A 15,000-nucleotide genomic window follows, 5' to 3' on the forward strand; every position below is an offset into this window, starting at 1 on the left:
TAATTTTCTGATCTCATGTATAATTTTGGCTATTCTCCTCTGTATTAATTCTAATGAATTGATGTCCATTTTATAAGACGGAGACCAAAACTGTACCGCATAGTCAAGGATGGGTCTAATTAACACTAGATAGAGTTTGATAATTACCACTGCACTTCTATTCATAACCGTCCTAGCAATGAAACCTAATGCTCTGTTTGGTTTATTCCTGGCGCTAATGCACTGTTTCCTGGATTTAGGTCAGGACTCACTAGAACTCCCAAGACTCTCTCGCACTCTGTTTTCTCTAAAAACGTGTTATCTAAGCTATATCTATTTTCGGGGCTGTGTAGCCCTACATCTAACACAGTGGACTTTGAGATATTGAAGTTCATTTGCCATTTCACCGACCATGTGAACATTTTGTTAAGATCGTCCTGCATAATCTCGGCGTCATCTGACCTAATTTGGCGTCCATAGTTTAGTATCGTCCGCAAACTTACTAACATCACTATTAATTCCATTGTCCAAGTCGTTTATGTACATGATGAACAATAAGGGAACCAAAACCGAGCCCTGGGGGACTCCACTAGAAACACCCACCCATTTGGATTTTACACCATTTATGGTGACCCGCTTTTTTCCGTCACTGATCCAAGCTCTAATCCATTCTAACACTTTTCCTCCTATGCCATGGACTTTGAATTTATTTAGTAGTCTCTGGTGGGGCACCGTGTCGATCGCAGAAGTCAGAAGTCGGCAGAAGTCAACAGAAGTCATACCAGAAAACGAAGAAGCTAAAACCAAAGACCCATTTGAATCTACGGAGAATTATCTATAAATCGTCGAGTTGCGACAACTCCACCAAACAAGTCCTTTGGACCATAATTACTGGCCGCCTTCAAATCGAAGTGTTGTCAACCTTCGTTAATCGAATTCATCGAACATTATCCAGATTGCTGCTTGACTACTCTTGTGTTTTTCTCATCAAATATATTTTGTTTCTGGTTGCCAGAAGCTTCTCCTACCAGAAGAAACTACAAGAATCTGCCCCCTTCTAGACGTATTGTTTACCTCAAACCACCACTACCAGAAGCTGCCTCTACCAGAATTTATCGTTCACCGCAAACCATCTACTCGTTCTACTTTTGACGGTTTGAGCTTGGAGCTACCAATGGCCAATATAAACAAGACATTAGCGTCGCCCACCTGACCATACGTGAATCTTACGACCTCAACAATTGGTAATATACGCGTATCTTCTACATCATTTTGCCATATGAAATATATTATTATTATTATTCTATGTTTATTTATGTTTATATGTTGTTTTGTTAGTATAATAATATTTAATTTTAACGAAGAGTTTAATTATCTTGCCTGAACTCTCTGTCATTCGTCCGAACTGCATAGGGCTTTATTTTTTTTATTTTTTATTTTTCATGTCGCAACCAACCTGACCCATAGGTGAGTCGTGACAAGAAAATTGGCAACCCTTGCCAGGACGAAAAGAGAATTCAGATAGTGATTAAACTGCTCGTTAGGATGACAAATTTGTGGAAAATGTCTTTTGAGAAGCAGTTTGTGGAGAATCCCTGCATTGATGTGTTAGAAGAAGCTACAAAAGCTGAATTAGTAAATATTGACACATAATACAATATAGAGTTAGATGCTAGGAGAAAAAAGAAGGATCTTTTTCAAGAGTTAGTTAAAATTTTAGTAAAGAGGAGATATTAGATAGGGATGCCTTAAGTTATATTTACGATGTTGAAGAGACGGATACACAGATCATGAAGAATATTAGAGATAGAGGCAGAAATGGAAAGATTAAAAATTGAGGCATAAATCGAAAAAGAAAGTATTGAGGCTGGCAATCTTAAAATTGAGGCTGATAAATTTAAAGATGAGGCTGACAAAGAAGTAGAATTATCTCGCATCTAGGCTGAAATTAAACCCACCATTAAGAAGGAATCGGAATCCTTCAAGGTTTCTAAGTATGCTAGTCACCTACCAAATTTTTCAGAAGATGAACCAGATATTTTCTTTAAACAAACGGGAAAGATTCTCAACCAATTAGGAACAGATAGGAATTGTTGGAGTTTACTCGTTTAAACAAAGTTAGTAGGCAGAGCTCAAAAATTGTGTGCCTCTCCAAACGAAGCAGACAGTGAATATGATCATGTGAAAGTGCAGGTCTTAACGGCATATGAACTTACTCCGGAAGATCATAGACTAAAATTTAGAAATTTCAAAAAGTCTCCACAAGATGCATACACAGAACTTAGTTGTCAGATGAATAGGCATGGAGATAGGTGGCTGAAAACCACACACACAGACTCGTTTGATAGACTAAGAGAAGTAATGTTGCTAGAGAATTTTAAGAAGCAACTTGATCAAGACCTTAGGATTTATCTTGAGGAAAGAAATCCTTCTAATCTAGCTAGAGCTGCCAAAATAGCGCATGAATATACACTCATTCATTACACAAAAAAAAAACCCTGAAACAAACAAAACTTACTACACCCAAAAAACTCAGAACTAACACAACACTCCCACCCCTTTTAAAGGAGAAGTATGGTCAGCAAACAAAAGAAAATTTAAAAGACAGTTTCATGGTGATAGGCATTATAAAACGATCTATCCCAGATAAGTTCCCGCAGTCTTACTCTGACTTGCAGTTATTGCCACAAATTTGGACATAGTTTCCCTGAATGTAGGAAAAGGCCATATAATCAAACTCGTTCTCAATCAGTGCTTGTTTCCAATAATTCCCTTGGTCCAAGGAGTACGGAAAACTTTGGCACACATCGCTAAACATTTTCATTACCTCACATCAGGAAAGATGTATCACGTTCCCGCAAGCAATGTTACGCGTGTCAGATGGTAAGCAAACCAAATTGACCCGTTCTTAAAGCACCCTTACAACCTATTCCTGCTATGGGAAAACCCTACTCCAAAATCATCATAGACTGCGTAGGACAGTTACTTCCTTCAGAGAAAGGACACAAGTTCTTGTTGACAATCATGTGTCTTAGTACCAGATTCCCTGAAGCAATTCCACTCAGAAACATTAGGTCTCAGACAGTCGTGAAAAAATTAATCAAGTATTTTTCTTTGATGAGTTTCTCCAAAGAAATACAAAGTGGCCAAGGGTCAAATTTTATGTCAGATTAGTTTGAACAGAGCTTGAAGGGATTAGGAGTACATCTTCCTATCTCTACCCGTTACCACTTTCAATCACAAGGTGCATTAGAGCGATTCCATGGCACGCTAAAGTCTATGCTCAGAAAGTATGTTTTAGAAAACGGCCCTGACTGGGAAAAAGGACTATCTTTATTACTTTTTGCAGCCGGGTCTTCCAAACAAGACAGTACAGGCTATAGTCCAGCTGAATTAATTTTTGGTCATGAAGTCAGAGGACCCCATAAAAGTATTGAAATATAGTTGGCTTACTCTTGATTCCTCTATCTCAACCACTGTACATGTAGAGAGAACGTTAAAGAGTTTAAAGACAGCTTGGAACTTAGCCAAGAAAAAAATAAATCAGGCTCAAAAGAAGATGAAGAGAAATTATGATAAAAAGACAAAAGAAAGAGAGTTTCATCCAGGTGACGAAGTCCTATATCTACCTATACCAGGAGATTCTCTTCAGAGTAGGTTTTAAGGACCATACACCATCAAAGAGAAAGTAAGCCCTTTGAATTATATTATAGGAACTCCAGAGAGGTAAAAGAAAATTAGGAAGTGCCATGTAAACCCCTTGAAATTATTTCATTCCAACAAAGCCGTCTTGGCTAATGTAATCAAGGAAGACACTAACGAATATTACTTACTGCATTCTGATCTACCATTGCAGAACTCAATAGCTTTGGAGAACTTAAAGAAAATAGTAGGAATTAGGCTACGAGAAGCAGCAAGGTGTTGTAAGATTAGTGCGGGATTACCCACAGTTATTTTTAGGAGTTCATGGGCAAAACTCGGATGTAATGAATGACGGAATTAACCTCTACCAGACCTATTAAGAAAGTTCCTTACAGGTTAAATCCGAAGAAAAAGAGTATCCTTAGAGCTGAATTGGAGTCTCTACTACTACAAGGACTAAGGAACCATTCGCCAGTCCTTTGGCTGCTCCCTGTTTGCTAGTGTCAAAATTAGGAGGGAAACATAGGTTAGTAGTTGAATGAGATAACGAGAGCAGACGCTTATCAACTCCCTAGGATTAATGATCTGATATATGATATCGGGTCTTCAAAATTTGTCACTACCATAGATTTACTAAAAGGACATTATCAAATACGAATGTACCCTGATACTGAAGATAAAACATCTTTTGTAACACCAGATGGATTGTTTTAGCTTAGAGTTGCTTCTGCTACCTTCCAAAGAATGGTTAATCAGGCTATTACACGTAATGAGAAGAGTTAAATTGTATCTAGATGACGTGGTGATTTTCAGCGACACTTGGGAACAACATCTAGATATGTTGCATGAGTTCACTGAGAGAGACGACAAGGCTAACCTAACCATCAATTTAGGAAAAAAAAGAGTAATTTTGGACATACTCAAGTATACAACCTAGGTTTCAAAGTAGATCATTCTAAAACATCCCCCTTAGCAGCTAAAGTTCAAGCCATCAGAAACCTTCCTACACTTACGTATAGAAGAGAGACAAGACGATCCCTAGGAATGGTAGGTTACTATACAAAATTATGTCCTAATTTCTCTGATGTTGCAGAACCATTGGCAGATTTTTTGAGAATGGAGCGAAAGTTCATTTGGACAGAACATTACCAATAAGATTTTCAAAAGTTAAGATTAATTCTTACTTATGAAACTGTCCTGAAAAACCCGGATCCATCCAAAACCTTCCACTTGTTTACTGACGCAAGTGCCATTGCTTTAGGAGCAATACTAATGCAGGAAACCAATGGAATATTGCATGCTACTGCTTATTTCAGTAAGAAATAGAACCGCAATCAACGTAACTATGCCACAATAGAAAAGGAATGTTTGGCAGTTGTGACAGCATTACAAAATTTGAACCATATTTACATCCATCTTTACCCATTCATTTACATACAGACCATAACCCTTTAGTTTTCTTAAACAAACTCTCCGTTTCTAAATCCAACCAGACTCACCAGATGGAGTCTCCTGTTACAATCATACAATCTCCACATACACCATGTAAAAAGATCAGATAACGTCCTTGCCGATTCCCTATCGAAACTAAACTTTTAACGGTGAGGGTGTCACATCCTTGACGAGAGTAGAATCCTGTGGTTGTGCTGTGTCACGAGCCTTGTATGAAGAAATTCTCCTGTTTGTAATTTTAAGGCACGTCTGGCGTGACTTTATGTCATCAATAGGAACAATTATGTATATGTATATTCTTGTTCATAACTGCGCAATACCATATCTGTTGGAGCGCGCCCTTTACTTCTTCTCGCAGGTAACACGAAGCAGAAACGTATCTGATTTGAGCGGGAAAAGCTCACTCTGTCTTCCCATTGGCTGAGGATCTTCAAACTATCTAGTTTGGATTCGATTGGCCATGTGTGAAACGTCGGCTCCCTTTCGCTTAGTATAAAAGGGGCGGGGCCTAGGACGACCGAAGCAGAGTAGAGAACTCAGACAAAGAACAGAGATCGCAGAGGTCAGAAGTCGGCAGAAGTCAACAGAAGTCATAGAAAAAAAAAAAAATAAGATAAAACCCAAGACCCATTTGAATCTACGTAGAATTGCTATAAATTGTCGATTTACGACAACTTCACTAAACAAGTCCTTTGGACCATAATTACTGGCCACCTTCAAATCAAAGTGTTGTCAACCTTCGTTCATCGAATTCATCGAACATTATCTAGATTGCTGCTTGACTACGTGCGACGCGACTCTTGTGTTATTCTCATAAAGTATAATTTGTTACTGACTGCCAGAAGCTTCTTCTACCAAAAGAAATCGGGCGCAATTTCACGTCTCCTAGTTGGGTGACACCTCTGTCAACCACATTACGTTAGTTGGTCTGTCAGAAGCCAATATTTCCAGTTCCTGGGGTTTGATGTCATACCTTTTGAGAGGATCCTTAGAGAGATTCTTGTACCTTTTCTTAATACCTCCTGCAGTTCTGCTGCTCTCTGTAGGCTGTTCGTAAAGAATTTGCCTCGGAAGCTGATATTCTGGCATTTTTATAGGGTGACCCAATCAGCGAAGATGTCGTTGTGCTAAGGTGGCTTTAATGCTAGAGGTCTGACTGCGGTGATATAGTTCGTCATAGGTGGTTTTGTTCTTACATGACACGTCCAGAACTCTCTGTAGACATCTGGTGTTAAATCTCTCCAGGGTACGTATATGATACCTGTAGAAAGTCCATGTCTCTGAAACGTAAAGTAAGGCGGAGATACATACGGCCCAGTACACGGCATCCTTAGTGTCTATTCTAAAGTAGTTGTTTGAGAAAAATCTTTCAGCCGGCCAAAAACAATAGAAGCAAGGTTTATCCTTCTCTGGGTCTCCAGATCTGTTGAGCAGTCTGGAGTAAATACGCTATCGAGATTTGTGAAATATTCCAACGTTCTGGCAGGCTTCCCATTGATTTTGAAGTGGAAGAGAACTTGTGGTAAATTTATATTTTGAATGCATTGACTTTGAGCCCCATGACATTGTAGGTGGTGGAAATTTATTGAAGATGTTCTTAGGTGAGCCAGCTTCATGGGCAACAATAGCAAAATCGCCAGGATGCTGGAGGTCAATTATCTGTGTTGAGGAGATTCTGGTCTTGGCTTGGAGAAGGCTGTTGTCGAGAAAATTACCGTCTAGCCGATAATGGATGGTTATAAGAACATTTCTATCGAGCGCAGTATGGTTAAGATTGGTAAAGGCCATTATAAAAAAAAAGACAAAACAAAACAAAACAAAACAAAGCCAAGCCAAGCCAAGCCAAGCCAAGCCAAGCCAAGCCAAGCCAAGCCAAGCCAAGCAAAACAAAGCAAAGCAAGGGAAAGCAAAGCAAAACAAAACAAAACAAAACAAAACAAAACAAAACAAAACAAAACAAAACAAACCAAACCAAACCAAACCAAACCAAACCAAACCAAACAAAACAAAACAGGAGCAAGTCCGCAACCCTGTCTGATACCAACATTTACTGGAAAAGGATCTGAATATGAACCGCATACAAGAACTTTGTGTAGCTGTTATTGTGTGTGGCTTACATATGGGGCAGAGGTTCTAAGGATGGGTTCCCTGAAACGGGGCGATGTCTCTTCTTAGTTTATTTGCAGGTACTGGATATTATGTACAGATGGTAAATGTCTCCCCTGGTGAGATAAGGGAGAGCGTCTCTGTACATCCTCTGCCAGGTCCTTGACCTAGGCAGCCCTATCTACGACAGCCACAGCCGTTCGTTTATAAAATGAAAAAGTGCTGAAGTAAGTATGTTGTTGTAGGTTACTATATGGAAAACGTGTTAGTTATTAAACATATATTATATGGGTGTTTTAAACATATATGTTTGAAAGATAGAAATGGAGAAATCATTAACTGCAGAGACAGAATGGTAAAAAGAGTAGAAGAATATTACCAAGAGCTTTACTCGTCGAAGACAGTAGTTGAGTCAGTAAATTCATCTGTAGACGTTAGTAATGTACCAGAGATTACAAAGGAAGAAATATATTTTGCTCTAAAAATATGAAACAAGGAAAAACACCTGTGGAAGATGGTATATCGATAGATCTGTTGAAAGACGCAGGGAAAGAAGCTCATATTAAGTTAGCTCATTTGTACACCCAGTGCTTACGTCAAGAAAGCGTTCCTGAATTGTTGTGGAATGCTATAGTGGTTTTGCTTCATAAAAAAGGAGACCAGAAGGACCTTAGTAACTATCGACCGATTAGCTTACTATCAAATGTATATAAAGTATTCTCCAAGATCCTTACAAATAGACTGAGTCAAGTTTTAGATGGAAACCAACCGAGAGAACAAGCAGACTTTAGGAGCGGATACTCGACTCTAGACCATTTGCAGGCGATGAACCAACTAATCGAGAAAACGACAGAATACAATATACCTCTCTGTTTAGCTTTTGTAGATTACGAGATTGCCTTCGACTCGGTAGAACAAATAGCAACACTAAACTCGCTACGCAATCAGGATACAAACGAATTGATATTAAGGGTTTTAGGAAATATTTATGCGAAAGGTACCGCTATAATTCTACTACATGAAAATACAGAAAAGATCAAGATCGAGAAAGGAGTACGACAAGGCGATACCATTTCACCGAAATTATTTACAGCTTCCTTGGAAGATAGTTTCAGAAGGTTGAGTTGGGAAGAGAAAGGTTTGAAGATTAATGGCGAATATTTGAACCACCTAAGATTTGCGGATGACATTCTTATTTAAGAAAGAGCAGAATAATTGCAAGATATGCTGAGTGATCTGAACAAGAAAAGTGTCAAAGTAGGTTTAAAAATGAACAAAACCAAACCAAAGTGTTGTTCAACGCGAAAGTTCAAAGTAAAGAGATCATAATCGATGGTGAGAGTCTTGAAGAAGTTGAAAAGTACAATCATTTAGGCCAGATGGTGAAAGTGACGAAAGATCATGATAATGAAATAAAAAGACGCATTACAACTGGTTGGAAAGTGTTTGGTAAGTATAATAGAATCATGAGAGGCTCTCTACCTTTATGTTTGAAACGTAAATTTACAATCAGTGCATTCTGCCAGCAAAAATCTACGGGTGTGAGACTTACAAACTGACGAAGGCAATGGAAACAAAGCTAAGGACTGCACAGAGTAGAATGAAGAGATCAATGATGGGAATAACGATGAGAGACCAAAAGAGAGCAAGTAGGGTGAGAGCAGACTAAAGTGAAAGATATTGTGGAGGCGGTGAAAGAGAGGAAGTGGAATTGGACAGGTAAGTTAGTGCGAACGACTGATGAGCGATGGAGCAAGTGTGTTACTGAGTGGACGCCGCGAGGTAGAAAGCGAGGAAGAGGGAGACCAGACAGGAGGTGGAGAGACGAGATTAAGAAGTTTGCAGGAGTGACGTGGCAGAGGATGGCGCTGTCATGTGAATCATGGAATGCTATGGAGGAGGCCTTTGTTTAGCAGTGGACTCAGGATGGCTGATTTTGATTGATTGATATAGGTGTTAGTTCCATTGTATGAGGTTTAGTTATATTATTAGTGGATGTGGCTAGATATGGTGTATATATTGAAGTTAAGATAATGTAATTGGGGTAGGTATCAGAAAGGGGTCAATGGATTTGTCTGGTGACATTAGGCATTTCGTGTTAGTGATGGCGCGAGGGAGTCATGTTGTTTTACGTTGCATTCTTGAGTCAAGTTGTTTTGTGATTGAGGAATTTGTGAAGTTTGTGAGATTGGAGGTTTCGCTAAAGACGAGTACCATCTCGCATGTGTGTGGATCACATGCGTAGTTAGTGATGGTTACACTCTGACCTCCTCTCTGTCGTGAAAAACTTTGGGTGAATTTCCATCTTCTCAAGTAATGCCTACAAGTGCCTTTGTGGTATCGATAATGCATTGAAGAGATCTTTGTTTTGCTCCACTGACTTTTCTTCTAACTGACGTATATATATATATATATATATATATATATATATACTCTATATATATATATATATATTTATATATTAATTTATATATATATATATATATAAAAATATACCTATATATTTATATATATATATATATATATATATATATATATATATATATATATATCAGTGGCGCTACAGTCTTTTTTTAAACCACCTTGATTTTCCGGTATATTTCTTTTTAGTAAAATAAGCAGTCAGACGGGAAGCACTATCTTGGCAAGTACTTTCCCAGCTACTGCTAGCAGCGAGATGCCTCTGCTGTTGTCATAGATTGCTCTGTTTTTTCCCCCCATTTTTTTTTTATTAATATATATATTTTTTCATTTATCTATTTACTTTTATCTATTTATTTATTTATTTATTTATTTGTTTATTTATTTATTTGTTTATTTATTAATTTATCTATTTATCTATTTATTTGAAGATGGACACGATGTTGACATCTTTAAGTATTTAAGGTACTTCTGCTGTCAATGCTTCAGCAATCAATTCATGCAGAAGAAATACCTTCTGTCCCCGGACTCTTGTTGTTTTTTCATTTCTCTGACAGCTCTCAGGAATCCAACCAGTTGTAGGGTTTCATCAATTGTTTCCAGTGATGGGAGATTCGATAGTTCAACAAATACATATAGCATGATTGGATTCACCTGTTTAAGCATATTTTTAAAATACTCTGCCCACCGGGATAAAATTTTGTCGTTGTCGTTGTAGATGGTGTTGCCACCGAGGACTTGATTGGATGACATGTTTGTTTTTTATTTTCGTGTACTTTAGCGCATCATAGAATCACTGTATGCTGTTACTGTCGGGATAGGGTTGTATTTCGCGGTCCTTAGTTTGCCATCAATAATTTTCCAACTCTCTTAATGTTCTTTGCACTTTAGTTCTGATGTTAGCGAGGTAGGACTTTATTTCAAAGAACTTTGGGCTACTTTGATGAGTATCATGTGTCTTCTTTCTGTCATTTAGCTGTTGGTGAATATCTGAGTCATTTTTATCAAACCAGTTCTGGTGGTTCCGCCGAGAGTAATCGATAGGGCAGAATAGAAGTTGTTGTTGTTGTTGTTCTTGCCGTTTCCTAGACTGTCCCGCCTCCCCTGAGGAACGTCACGGCTGGAATGGGGTTTTCCAACAAATCCTTTATAAAGTGGATATTGTCTTGTTGGCGTGTGTGATTGTGTACAATAGTTTTCCATAATGTGTTGTACAGCATGAGATCAAGTGTTGCATACTGGACAGTTATTTGCGATATGGTCATTTAGCCTCTTCTGGTAAATTAAAAGGGTTGGATGGTGACCGCACCGCAGTTTGGCCAGGTGGACTCTGTCCTTTCGGGCGGATAGAGTATTCAGAGGGATGGATATTAGGGGGTAGGCATGCAGCAATGTATTGTCTATCAGTTTGTTGATGAAGCAGTGAGTGATCTAATACTGGATATGCTTCTGGAGGCTGATATCTGGTGGTTGTGGAGGAAGAGAAGAGGGTATTTGTGTGTAATATAGGTGTTGTTTTGATGTTTTTTTCCCGTGTGTGGGTGTTCTGCTATGTAGTGTAGTGGGTGTGCTGTGCTTGTGGAAGCTGCAGGAAGTATTTCTGTGCCTCTCATGTCAAGGTGGTCCTTGACTTTGAGAACTTTCGTTTCATGGAGTAAATGGTCTGTAGGCGTTGTATTTGTGTAACTTGTAATTATCTTTGGGGCTTTATTTTGTATGGTCTGTAGGGTGTTGTGGTGTGTTATAGTGAGAATAGGGGCTCATGTAGGGCTCGCAAAATTCATCACGGAGCGTATGCTTTGTATACTGTAGTAATATTTTCTTCGTTTTGTACAAATGTTGTTTCTGCAATTTATTTAAGCGCTTAAGTTTAGGTGTGGATTTATTCTTGATGTTTGTGATATGTTGCCTGAATGACACGGATGTATCGTATGTTACGTCGAGAATCTTGGGTGCATGTATGTGTGGTATGAGAGTATTGTTAATATAGAGGCGTGGTATGTATTTGTGTTCCGCTGTCCAATTAATGAGAAGTGTGGCTGTAGATTTGATTGGAGCTATTTTGATTCTATTTGTAATGAACCAGATGTTGAGTGTGTGGAAGTAATGTTGTAGTATTTCTGCAGCTTTGCCTACGTTGCAGTGCGTACATGTAATTGTCATGTCGTCTGCGTAAGAAGAGATTTGTATTTCTGAGGTGTCGGGTGTAGGTATATTATCCATGTATAGATACAAAGAGTGTGGGGGATAGACCTGAGCCCTGCGGTACTTCGTTCTTAAAGTTCCTGGTGTGTGATGATTGGCCATTATATGACCTAGGCATTTCTACCTTCGAGGTAATTGGCCAGCCATCTTTTGGTATCGTTGTGTATGTGTGTGTTTTATATTTTGTTTGTGAAATTATGACGGTGGATGGCATTGAAAGCTTTACTTATGTCTAGTGTTATGAAAAGTGTCATGTGTGGGGGCTTATCTGAATTGCTGCCACCAAAAACTCTGTGTGAGGTTTATAAGAAGAGTGTTTGTGAAGTGTAGTGGTCTAAAACATTGTAATTCAGTGAGGGGGATATGTGATGCGACAAGTTGTAGTGTGAGGCATTCTATGACTTTGGAAAAGGCGCAGGAAAGTGTGACTGGGCGGTGTGGTGTTGAAACTTTGGGTGTTTTGTTGGATTTGGGTGACGGTGGTGATTTTCCCATGCTTCCAGATGTCGGGTATAGTATTTTGTGAATAGTTGTAATTTGCAATGTTGGTGAGTGCGTGATGATATAAGGAGATGAGGTATTGTAGAGGGATTGATGTGGGATATGTGTGTGATTATAGGTGTTGTTCATGATAGTCAGTGAGTCAAGTTGTGTTTGCGGATCAAACCCTCTGTCCGTGTCGGGGTTGTTGACATACCAAGTGGACGACTTGGCGTTGAAGTCACCATCCAGGATAAGATTGAGACTGTATCAAATTGGTTAAGGTTATGGTCTAAAGTTGTTTGGAACTTTGGGGTCTGATTGGGGGATATATACATGGTAACTATTGTAATTGTAATTTGTTACCTGTTCAAATTTGGATTGACTGGGTTTCAGTAGTGTTGTCTGTGGTAGGGAGGAAGGTTTTGGTGGTGGCACTCGTGTCCACAAATCAGATGGACTGGTGGATTAGGGCGATGTGTCTGCTGCCGTTGTTCTCGGTCCGGTCATGTCTGATGGTAGCAAATCTATGAAATATGTGTGCTTTTTGGGAGTGTCGTAGTATTGTTTCTTGTATGAAGGCAACGTGTATGTTGTGTTGTTTAATGAAGAAAGTGTTCGGGCTCATGTTTTTGTGTTGATTTCATTAATGTTATGTTGTAAAATGTTGATGTTGTGTATTCTGTACGCGTTGTAGGTTGCTGTACAGAGCTGGGGTACAGATGAGTTAGGATTATGATTAGGGTCGGAAGGAAGAAGAGTTGTGTTTGGGGAGGAGGACGGGGGGAAAGGGGATGGCAAAGGTAGGGGTGTGGGTGAGGCTGTAACCTGGGGGTGGAATGGTGGGGTGAGGTTATGGGAGGGTAAATAAAACATGTCCAGTTGTTTGTATATTGTTTCATGTTAGCAAGTGTTGTGCAAGTGAGGTGGACCCAAATTCTGCATGATTTGCACTGAACTGTACCTTTTGTCTGTTGGTTCGAGGCGATGGGTTTGGGGCATGATGGACATGTGTATTTTGTGGTGCTCCCAGGATATGCTCTCTACATTTCCGGCTAATAATAGAAGAAGAGGGATGATCACCGGAGAGTCATCCATCAATGCAGAAAAAATGTGAAGGTGCATTGTTGTAAAAAAGGGTTGTGGTGCCCGCCCGGGTGACCGAAGTTGCTCCCAGGCATCGGTGGTACCTGTGTAAGGACCGGTGGCAGTGTAGTGTTGTAGCCGTTTGGCTCCCAACTTTTGGGGCGGGAATGGTGTTGGTCTTACGACGAAGGCGATGCCACACCAGGGCAGTAAAGTGGAAGTTGTCCCATTCGGTTGTTAGGTCCTGACCACGTTGTATACTAGAGATATTTTCTGCAATCTTATGACTTAAAATGCAGAGATCAAATATTGAGTTTCTTGACAGGAGGATGTCATCGTTCTTAAGGTCGAATATCTAAGGAAATCTTGCGGTGCACTAGACGATGGTCTGTCCAGCATTCGGACCCTCTCATAATTTTGGTGATTAGTACTTTCTTTCTGTCTACTTTGGGGTACTATTGCATGCTTAAGCTGGTGCCAGTGGCCTGAGCGCCGATGCTTCCATATTGTCTTGCAATTTTCTTTTAACTGGAAGTGTATGTTTGATACTCTGAACATAGAGTGAGGAGTCTGATGTCATTCTTAATGGTCTTCCTAATACCGTGCTTACCGAAGAATTCTGGCAAGTTGTCATGCTCTCGTCCAACTCTGGCATTGAAATCGCTTAAAAGAAGAATTATATCGGTACACTGGACTAAACGAAGACACATCAAAACGGTTATAGAAAGCATCTAAATACATATTATGCTTGTAAATTTACTATTTTCATTATCTTCTCAAGTATCTTTTTATCCCAGTATTTGATTCTATCTCTGTACAAGTTTCAATTCAGTCTCTTGAATTATACATACTTTAAAAATTCTTCCACTTCATATCACAAAACTATTTTTTATACTTACTGAATTTTACTCCTCTCTTACTACATAAATGTTTATGAAATTCATTAATCCAACTTTTTTTTTCTCTTTCTGTCTTTCTGGGGTTTGACAGCATTCATAACTAATACTAATTACTCCACAAGTAAAGAATACAAACTCTTGTATATTCGAGTCCTTTCCCTAAGGATATGACATGATCATCACAATGGAAAATACTAATCTCATGCTGAATGCCAACATTAGTAAAATTTAACCCCAGATCAGAACAACAGTTTCATAAACTAGTGACAAATAAAGGGGAAACTTTGATATTCTTACAGCAGGTAACAGAAAAAAGTAGATTTCTTTCCTCCATTTTCCTTTTTTTTTTTTTTTTACCGACTAGGGTTTACTGAAGTTAGGGGCTCACTTAAATGTGGTAACAAAGCCCATGATTTACAGAACTTGAATATGGAAGTGAATACATTCGTCTACTTTCTTTTGGACTTGGAGGGCCCCATATCCCTTGGCTTTTAGATAAGAAAATAAGATTAGAGGAGACTACAAGAGACCATAAGGCCTACACGAGGTAGTTCCATCTCCATTACCACCTATCATTTATATCCATGTTATCTAACCTCTAAAAAAAAAAAAAAAAAAAAAAAAATCAGCTCAACCACTTCTTTCTATGGCATAGATTCTTTCATCTTTAATTTGGAATATATTAATTACGATCCAAAATAAACGGAATAATAAAAGCATCACAGCCGAT

This window comes from Oratosquilla oratoria, chromosome 19, assembly GCF_046742065.1.
Source record: "Oratosquilla oratoria isolate Oo_2021 chromosome 19, ASM4674206v1, whole genome shotgun sequence".
Lineage (NCBI taxonomy): Eukaryota > Metazoa > Arthropoda > Malacostraca > Stomatopoda > Squillidae > Oratosquilla > Oratosquilla oratoria.